Source organism: Equus quagga, chromosome 15, assembly GCF_021613505.1.
Source record: "Equus quagga isolate Etosha38 chromosome 15, UCLA_HA_Equagga_1.0, whole genome shotgun sequence".
Lineage (NCBI taxonomy): Eukaryota > Metazoa > Chordata > Mammalia > Perissodactyla > Equidae > Equus > Equus quagga.
The window spans coordinates 32,638,696-32,647,616 of record NC_060281.1 but is presented as its reverse complement, the minus strand read 5'-3'; positions in this window follow the sequence as shown (position 1 = coordinate 32,647,616).

Genomic DNA, 8,921 nt, shown 5'->3' with positions numbered 1-8,921 from the left:
GTTTCAGAGATTTCCTTTGGCCTTCAGCACAAAGAGACCCCTTATTCCACAGACCAGGGACCCAGTGTGGAGGTTACTCCAACTTTCAAGCATATCAATGCCAATTATGCACTCGTGGAACGGGGATGATTGCCGGGTGGGTCCGTGGACCCAGGGCTCCCATTCTGAGCCACACTTTGTCCAGGATTCCATTTATTACCTGGCCTCTGTATGCCCCACTGTAATAGGGGGACATGATTGATGCTATGGGTATCAGTGTGATTTCTGGGGCAATATATGATAAATATATGATAAAATAATAGTATCAGTGTTTCCAGAGCTTTGGCTACCCTGCAAGGAGATGAGTAGGAGATATGAACATCAGAGAGTGGGAAGCATGAAATGGAGACTATGGAAGGGCTGGGTTATTGGCAATGGTTGGTCTAGGGGATACAAGGGAGTGAGGACCCAGGGAGAGCAGAGTAGAAGGTCATGGAGAAGAAGAGTTCACGGAAGTGAGAGGCCAGGGTGTGAGAGCATCTCTGCTGTGTGGGTTTCTATCACTGCCATAAAAAATTACCCCAAACCTAGTGACTCTAAATAACACCCATTTATTATCTCACTGTTATGTAGGTTACAAGTCCAATGTGTTCTCACTGAGCTAAGATCAGAGTGTTAGCAAGTCTGTGTTCCTTACTAGGGGCTCTGGGAGAATCCGCTTCAAGCTCATTCAGGTTGTTGTCTGAACTCAGTTCCTTGCAGAGGTAGGACTAAGGTCCCCATTTCCTTGCTGGCTGTCAGCTGGAGCCACTCTTAGCTCGTAGAGGATCTCTTCGGTCCTCCAACATAGGCCCCTATGGCACACCCAGTCCTTCTCCTACTTGGGACCTCTCTGACTTCCCCTCTACCACATCTCTTCAGCAGTGTCTCTCTGACATCAGCCAGAGAAAAATTCTCTGCTTTTAAGGATTCACACCATTTTCTTGGGCAAGCCAGATAACCCAGGATAATCTCCCTACCAGGATAATCTCTGTATTTTAAGGGCCTTAATCTTAATTTGTGGTTGTTAGTGCTGTCAAGTTGACCTGACTCCTAGCAACCTTGTCTACAGTAGAGCAGAACCCTGCCTGTCTTTTGTGTGCCATCCTCTCATCTTCTGGTGCTATATTTCACAATGCTCCATGACTATTCATAAGGTTTTCATGGACAATTTTTTCCTAAGTGGGTGGCCAGATCATTTTTCCTAGTCTTAGTCTGGAAGCTCTGCTGAAACCTGTCTACTATGGGTGACCCTGCTGGTATTTGAAATACGAGTGGCACAGCTTTCAGCATCATAGCAACACACAGCTGCCACAGTATGATAACTGACAAATGGGTAGTGTGGTCCCCTGACAGGGAAACAAACCAGGGGCCCAGCAGTGAGAGAGCCGAATCTTAACCACTAGACCATAAACCATAAATCCATAAACCAAGCAGCTCTTTCTAGGTCAGTTGAGAACTGTTTGTAGGACACTGTCCCCATGATAATAGAATCCAGCAGCTCCTCATGCAGTTCCAAAGTCAGTTCTAGGGAGATAGAGGCTCCCTGCTCAGGCATGTATCCTCCTTTCATTCCCCTGGTAGCATGATCCTGTATAAACTGTGTCTGCTTTTTAATGGAACTCTTCTGGGCACTGTCCTTTCCATCAGAGTGTTTCTCCTACATTATCTAAGACAACATGGGTATTTCAGGTTTCAAGTTTGTTTTATATCTTTCAGTCATAAGGGTAGTTTCATAAAGTGCAGCAGAGAGCTAGTAACTGCCCCTTGAAAGGAAATTCTGTAGTTCAAAGTACCAACAGTCATCACTGGGAGGCGCTCAGAAGCTTTTGCCATAAGCTCCAGTACCTGCTCTCCACAGTTTTTGTATTGAGAGTGTGTCTGCACAGCGCTTCAGTTTCTATTCTATCCTGTTGGGTTTCCACTGTGCATATCTAATTAATATTGCTTGGAGGGTGGATTTATATGTTTTCTGTTTTACAATACTAGGTAGGGAAAGTATTCCCCAGTCACACATATCCCCAGATAGACATATCTATTCCCATAAAACATTTAGATAAAGAAGACACAACCTCTTCATTTGAAGCCTGTTAAAACATTTCATTTTCATCCAAATTTTCACCTTAATCTTATCAAGTCTTAAATTTCTGTGCTCTCTCAATCTAATTGTAGCCCACGGTAGTTCTTCACCAATGAGTTTTGGTGCCACAGTGCATGGGGCTCCTGTGTAAAGGAGCCAGCCTAGACCATTTTACCCTCTCTTGTGTGTAAGGCATTGGGTCCTCGCAGGGTTGAGCCAAACTACCCTGGCTCTTTAGTCATATGTACCTTCATTAAACTGCCTGACTATTGCAGGTCAGGGTTCTCATTGTGGTCTTTGTCTTCCTGCTTTTAAAATTCCTCAAAACTGAGTTAAATGGGGCCATCTTTTTTGTGGTCCTTTAATGCTGAAGAACTAGCAAGCGTCCTTTTGGCTCACCCAACTTTCAATACTGTTATATTAAGACCTTTGTTTTAACATTTTCAATATTTGTTTTATTCATTCCATTTCTTAATAATCATCTGTATTAGGGTTCTCCAAAGAAACCGAACCAGTAGAATATATATGAACTGATAAGATTTATACAATATGATATAAGGAATTGGCTCATGTGATTATGGAGGCTGAGAAGTCCCACACTCTGCCATCTGCAAGCTGAAGACCAAGGAAAGCCAGTGATGTAATTCAGCTTGAGTCCAAAGTCCTGAGAAGAGGGGAGCCGATGGCGTAAAAAAAATCCCTTTCTGAGGGCAGAAGACCAATGTTCCAGCTCCTATGATCAGGCACAAAAAAGGGTGAATTCCCCCTTCCTCCACTTTTTTTTCTATGCAGGCCCTTAATGGATTGGATGATGCCCACCCATATTGGGAAGGGAAATCTCCTTTACTGAGTCCACTGATTCAAATACTAATCTCATCTGGAAACACCTTCACAGATACACCCAGAAATAATGTTTAGCCAAATATCTGGCACACTGTGACCCAGTCAGGCTGCCATATAAAATTAATCATCACAAGCACATCCTTTGTTAACCTGGCACTATTATGCATCTCCTTAAGCCAAGCTTAATCTCCAAATAAGGACAATAACAAAGTCATCATTACAGTTAATATGATTCAAGTATCCTGTGTACAACTGAAAATATACTAACCTCTTCCAAAGAAGAGGAAGTAAAGTCCTTGGGTGATGTTTAGTTTTCTCCTTGTAAATACTATAACGTAAAATTAACGGTACTTAAATATTATGATACAAAGTCAATACATCTTATCTTACATGTTAAGGGAATAAGAGAGGAAGAAAACAAAGGTATTATACACACACATTCATTGTTCATAACAAAGTAAATAAATACTAATGACAATTACAGTCCTCGTTTCTTTAACTGGTCAGATGGTTATAGCTGGTAATTGTAACTATCTTCTTCCATTATCCACTCTGTATTTCTTTTGCCTTCAGCAAGCATCTCAGCTAGTTATAGTCCTTTGCCTGATAGGGTGACCCAAACCTTCATTCCTGAAGAGTGTAGGCCATTAGCAGTCCTGCTTGAGTTGGGTTGTACTTTACCATTGACCTTAATCACAGGGTGTGGTAATACTAAAATATGCCCTAAGGGTTCTCTTGTGTTCCAGACATACCCTTTCTTACCTCCATTGTGCAACAGTAGTCCAATTTCTCCTTGGCAGTCAGGACCAATCACCTCACACAACACATAACTCTATTCTTTGCCTGTTGATTCAGAGGCATGAGGAGCCCAAAGTGGCCAGATGGAAGTCTTAGCTTCCAGTTCAGTGGAATCACTGTTGTGTCTCCTGGTGGAAGCATTCCTCCTTCTGGAGCTAAGGCCTTTAGTCCGGTAGAGCATAAAGTTGTGGGAACAGAAAGTAAAAATTTTGCTGGGGAATCACTAGCGGTAGTAGTGAGTGTTGCCATTCCCATTTCCACCAGTTGGTTCCTGGACCTGTGAATCCTGGCTACGGGAAAACAGCACCATGTATTGGATGCTGATTCAGAGGACATACAGCCATCTGGAGAACCTTGAGCCAGCCCTGCAAGTTGTTGCAACCATGTTGCTGAGCCCATGCATAACCTCCATCCCTGCCACCATAGCCACTTTGTTCATGAGCCCACTGGACAATTATGAGAGTGACTGGGGAAAAATGTTGACAGGTGTCCACAGAATGGGTCATCATATCCACTTGATTATTAAAATCCTCCTCTCCTGAGGTCACCCTTTGGTGAGCATTCACATGGGACACAAATATCTTCATGTTATTTACCCAATTCAGAGAGGTCTATCTACATACCTTTTCCTCAAATTTCCCTGTCACCAGTTTTCCAATCATGTTCCTTCCACATCCCATCCAGGCAAACCATTGAATATAGCCCATGAATTTGTATACAATTGCACATCTGACCATTTCTGCTTCCAAGTGAACAACAAGGTGACTCCTGAAATTCTGTCCTGTGGGAGGATTTTTCTTCACTGCTGTCCTTCAGGGATGTCCCAGAAAGGGGCTGTAAGTGCTGCAGCTGTCCACTTTCAGGTGGTGTCTGCATATTGTGCAGAACCATCTACAAACCAGGCCTGAGTCTTCTCTTCCTCTGTCAACTGATTGTAGGGAACTCCCCATCAAGCTATAGGTGCAGGCTGGGACAGAGAAGGTAGTGTAGCAGGACTATAGAAGGTAGTGGGGACCATAGCTGTTTGGACCACTTCTTCATTTAACTTACTTGTGCCTTTAGGGCCTGGTCGGGGCCACCAAAGTATATACCACTTCTATTTGATGATAGAGTGCTACCATACACACCTGATGTTATGATTTGGTGGGTCAGATAATACCTAGTTCATGATGGGTAACTCAGGTTGCATGGTAACTTGGTGGCCCATGATTCTCTGTTCAGTTTCTACTAAGGCACAGTAGCAGGCCAAAAGATGTTTCTCAAAAAGGAGAGTATTTATTTGTAGAGGATGGCAGGGCTTTGCTCTGAGATCCTAAGGGCCTGCACTGTGCTTCACCCATAGGGGCCTGCCAAAGGCTCCAAGCAGCGTCTGTATCTGCTACTGACACTTCAAGCAGAGTAGCCTGGGCCTGTTGCAGAGCCATCTCTTGTTCAAAACTAGCAGCTTTTCAGGTCACTCCATAAATGGGCCAGAATAACACACCCAAATGAGAAATAGGTTACCTCCAAAATCCAAAGAGGCCCACTAGGCATTGTGCTCCTTTTTGGTTGTAGGAGGGACAAGATGCAACAACTTATCCTTCATCTTAGAAGGGAGATCTTTTCTTCCCCAGCTTTATCGAGATATAACTGACATACTATCCTGTGAGTTTAAGGTGTACCACAGGATAATTTGATATACGTATATGTTGCAAAATGATTGCCACAATAGGGTTAGTTAACACCTCCATCACCTGACATAATTAGCATTTATTTTTTTGGTATTGAGAACATTTAATTTACTCTCTTAGCAACTTTCACGTATATAATACAGTATTGTGAACTATAATCACCTTGCTGCACATTAGATCCTCATAACTTATTCATCTTCTAACTGGAAGTTTGTGCCCTTCACCAACATCTCCACATTTTCCCCACCCAACCCCACCCCCTGGCAACCACCATTCTACTCTTTGTTTCTGAGTTTGGCAGTTTTGTTCATTTTGTTTTTTTTTTTTAAAGATTGACACCTGTGCTAATATGTTGCCAATCTTTTTTTGTTTCTCCTCCTTCTTCTCTCCAAAGCCCCCCAGTACATAGTTGTGTGTTCTAGTGTAGGTCCTTCTGCTTGTGTTGTGTGGGATGCCGACTCAGCATGGCCTGAAGAGCGGCACCATGTCCGGCTCCAGGATCTGAACTGGTGAAACTCTGGGCCACCAAAGCGGATGTGCGAACTTAACCCTCGGCCACAGGGCTGGTCCCCTGAGTTTGGCTTTTTAAGATTACCCATGTAAGTGAGATCATAAAGTATTTGTCTTTCTCTGTATGCCATTTCATTTAGCATAACTCCCTCAAGGTCCATCCATGTTGTGGCAAAGGGCAGGATTTCCTTCTTTCTCATGGCCAAATAATAATATTCCTGTGTGTGTGTATACATGTGTGTATATATATATATATATATATATATGTATGTATATATATGCCACATCTTCTTTATCCAATCATCCATAGAGGGACACTTAGGCTGTTTCCATATCTTGGCTATTATGAATGATGCTGCAATGAACATGGGAGTGTAGAAATCTCTTTGAGATCCTGATTTCATTTCCTTTGGATATATACCCAGAAGTAGGACTGTTGGATGATATGTTAGTTTTGTTTTTAATTTTTTGAGGGACCTTCATACTGTTTTCCATAGTAGCTGTACCAATTTATAATCTCATCAACAGTGCACAAGGGTTCCCTTTTGCCCACATCCACACCATCTTATCTCTTGTCTTTTTGACAACAGCCATTCTAACAGATGTGAGGTGGTATGTCATTGTGGTTTGGATCTGCATTTCCCTTATGATTAGTGATGTTCAGCATCTTTTCAAATACCTGTTGGCCATTTTTGTCCCTTAGAAAAATGTCTATTCAAGTTCTCTGCTGATCTTCTAACCTGATTGGGTTTTTTTTCCTTTTTGCTATTGAGTTGTATGAATTCTTGATATACTTTTGATATTAACCCCTTATCAAATAAATGGTTTGCAAATATTTTCTCCCATTCCGTAGGTTGCCTTTTTCGTTTTGTTGATTGTTTCTTTTGCTGTGCAGAAACCTCCAGTTTGAGGCAGTCCCACTTATTTATTTTTGCTTTTGTTGTCATATTCAAAAAATCATTACCAAGACCAATGTTAAGAATCTTTTTTTCTATGTTGTCTTCTAATTTACAATTTGAGGTCTTATGTTTAATTCTTTAATCCATTTTGAGTTAATTTTTGTGGGTGGTGTAATGTAGGGATCCAATTTTATTCTTCTGCGTGTGACTATTCAAGTTTTCCAACATTATTCATTAGAGAGACTATCCTTTCGCCATCAAGCATTCTTGGCTCTCATCAAATATGAGTTGGTCGTATACACATGCGACAGTTTATATCTGGGCTCTTGATTCTGTTCCATTGGTCTGTGTCTGTTGTTATGCCAGTCCCATACTCTCTTGATTACTATAGATTTGTAATATAGTTTGAAATCATGAAGTGTGATACCTACAGCTTTGTTCTTTTTTTCTCAGGATTGCTTTGACTATTTGGTGTCTTTTGGGGTTCCATACAAATTTTAAGATTGTGCTATTTCTGTGAATAGAATTTTGGAATTTTGGTAGGGATTACATTGACTCTGTAGATGGCTTTTGGGTGATATGGACATTTTAACACTATTAATTGTTCCAATCCAGGAACATGGGATATCTTTCAATTTATTAGTGACATCTATTTGTTTTCATCAAAATCTTATAGTTTTCAGTATACAGATTTTTCACTTCCTATTGTAAACTCGATTGCTTTCATCATTTCTTTTTCACATATTTTGTTTTTGGTGTAGAGAAATGCAACTGATTTCTGTATTAAAAGTGAATTGCTTTCCTTTAGAGCAGCATGAACACTGGAATTTGAAATAAAAAACCCAACACTATTTACATTAGCATCCCCCCAAAATGAAATACTTTGGTATAAATCTAACAAAATATGGATATGACCTATATGAGAAAAATTATAAAACTCTGATGAAAGAAATCAAAGAAGAACTAAATAAATGGAGAAGTATTCCATGTTCATGGATAGGAAGATGTCAATATTCCCAATTTGTCAAGATGTCAGTTCTTCCCAAATTGATGTATAGATTCAATGCAATCCCAATCAAAATCTCAGCAAGTTATTTAGTGGTTATCAACAAAATGATTCTAAAGATTATATGGAGAGGCAAGATATACTAATAGCCAACACAATATTGAGGGAGAAGAACAGATTTGGAGAAATGACACTACCCAACTTCAAGACTTATGGTAAAGCTACAGTAATCAAGGCAGTGTAGTACTTGTGAAAGAACACACAAATAATCACTGTAACAGAATAGAGAGCCCACAATACACACACATAAATATAGACTACCAATCTTTGACAAATAGCAATGCAATGGAGCAAAGATAGTCTTTTCAACAATTTGCACTGGAACAACTGGACGACATCCAGATGGAAGAAAATGAATCTAGACATAGATCTTACACCTTCACAAAAATTAACTCAAAATTAATTTTTTGAGTTATTGTCCTAAATTTAAAACTCAAAACGATAAAAGCCCTAGAAGATAACATAGGGGAAAACCTAGATGACATTGGACATGGTGATGACTTCTTAGACACAATACCAAAGGCACAATCCATGAAGGAAGTAATTGATAAACTGGACTTCATTAAAATTAAAAGCTTCTGCTCTGTAAAAGACAATGTCAGGAGAATGAGAAGACAAGCCAAGACTCGGCAAAACTATTTGCAAAAAATACATCTGATAAAAGTCTGTTATCCATAATATACAAAGAAGTCTTAAAATTCAATTGTAAGAAAACAAACAACTCAATTGAAAAATGAGTTAAGGATACCTATCAGTGATCCCTTATCAAGGAAGATATACAGGTGGCAAATAAGCATATGAAAAGATGCTCCACATCATATCTTATCAGGGAAATGCAAATTAAAACAATGAGGTACCACTACACACCTATTAGAATGGCCAAAATCCCAACACTGACGAAACCGAATGTTGGTGAAGGTGTGGGACAACAGGAATTCTCATTCACTGCTGGTGGGAATGCAAAATGGTGTAGCATTGAAACATTGGAAGACAGTTGGTGGTTTCTTAAAAAAGGAAACATACTCTTACTGTACAAT